The following is a 2,114-nucleotide window of genomic DNA, read 5'->3' on the forward strand; positions in this document are numbered from 1 at the left end:
GTAATAAAAGGTTCACATGAAACGGACTCAGGAAGGTCCCCTTCCCATCTGTGAAAAGAAACGAAGGATGGGGCTTGGCTTCAGCAGCCACCCTGGCGGGAAAGAACCCCTGGGAAAGCAGCGGGGCCTCTGCCACCCACAAGGCTCTGTCTGCATCTGGTGCCCCGCGTTCCCTATGTTCCCTGTCCAGTGGATTTGTAAGTGCCTCTTCTGTTTTGGTGGTGGCGGCAGGGGACAGAGCAGTGAATGAGCCAGCCCATCCCTGCCCTCATGGAGCATAGAGTTTAGTGGGGAAGCCAGCCCCTGCGCCCATCACCAGGGTGGTGAGTGTCAGGATGGGGGTGCTACCCGAGGTGGCGGTGGTCCTGGCGGCAGTGATGCTTCAGCTGAGCCCAGCGTGTTCTAAGACTGGGGAGTTGAGGGGCTGAGTGAGAGGAGCTGAGAACAGAAAGGAGCTGACCGTGGAGATTTCTGATTCCGTCCTTGGTTTACTAAATTACTAAATATTCTTATTAGGCCAGATTATCGAGAGTCCTCAAAAGCCGTTAAAAGTTTGTATTTCAATTTTTGAGATATAAGTCACATACTGTAAAATTCACCCCTTTACAAATCCAATTCAGCAGTTGTCAATATATTCATAAATTTGAACAACCGTGACCACTAATTCCACAACAGTTTCTTGAGCCCAAAGAGAAACTCCCTATTCATTAGTGGTCACTCTTCAGCCACCCCTCCCCCAGCTCCTGGCAACCAGGAATCTACTTTCTGTCTCTATGGATTTGCCTATTCTAGGCGCTTCAGCTAAATGGAATCATACAACATGTGGTCTTCCGTGTCTGGCTTCTTTCACTTAGCATAATGTTTGGAAGCTCATCAGTGTTGTAGCATATATTGACACGTCATTCCTTTTTGTGGCCAAATAGTATCCCATTGTTGGATATGCCTCAAAAAGACTGTTAAGACGGAGGTATTTATATCTGAGATGTGGATGAGTGACGTGGAGCTGGCCTCGCTGTGAGAACTCGCGTACTACATGTGGCAGTGGACTTGGACTGCCTGGGCTCTCCCCCTCGATGGCTGTGTACCTGAGCAAATCACTTTCTTAGTGCTTCATTTTCCTCTCCTAAAAGACAATAATAATAGGAACTATAAAGGAGTAAGAACTTTCCTCTACTCCCTGATCTTCTGAAACATCTGTGAATTAAAGTGACAAAAGTCAGAATAACAGGAGAAAAAGCTTTTTTCATTATGCCTACAGATGGTTAGACCCAGGGACTTATATACCATTTTAACAAAGCACAATAAATTTCTGAAGATGTGACAACATGAAGTATAAGAACTTTAGGCTTTGGCCAGGTGCGGTGGCTCACGCCTATAATCCTAGCACTCTGGGAGGCCGAGGCGGGAGGATAGCTCGAGGTCAGGAGTTCGAGACAAGCCTGAGCAAGAGCGAGACCCTGTCTCTACTAAAAATAGAAAGAAATTAGCTGGACAACTGAAAATATATAGAAAAAATTAGCCAGGCATGGTGGCGCATGCCTGTAGTCCCAGCTACTCAGAAGGCTGAGGAAGAAGGATCGCTTGAGCCCAGGAGTTTCAGTTTTCTGTGAGCTAGGCTGATGCCACAGCACTCTAGTCCAGGCAACAGAGCGAGACGCAAGACTATGTCTCCAAAAAAAAAGAAGTTTTGGCTTCTAGGGGCTGTAAACTGTGCAAAGATAAATACATGGGAGAAACTAATGGAAGATAAGGATTATTTAGTAAAGGTTTCTGAGTATGAGCAACTAATCTCAGTGCTCGCTCTGGTGAGTGGTTTTGTTCTCTTCATTCTTGTGTGGGAGAAGAATAGAGAGGCCGCTCCACAGAGGGAAATTTAGGCCCTGTTTTCAGGCAGACAGAGGGAGAGCAGAAACCTTTACTTATGTCTGTTCCTTTTGAATTTTCTTTAGCTCAAAATTATCCTTATGCCAAAGTCTCAACACAAAATATGATATTGTGAACTGGTATATATTAGGAAGGCATATTCTGATTCCCTTCATGACTCTCATAGAGTTGTTGAATTAAGTGAATTAATGCATTTGAAGGGCCTAAAAAGTGCCTGCTACAGGCCGGGC

This window comes from Propithecus coquereli, unplaced genomic scaffold (genome assembly GCF_000956105.1).
Source record: "Propithecus coquereli isolate 6110/MARCELLA unplaced genomic scaffold, Pcoq_1.0 Scaffold383, whole genome shotgun sequence".
Taxonomy (NCBI): Eukaryota; Metazoa; Chordata; class Mammalia; order Primates; family Indriidae; genus Propithecus; species Propithecus coquereli.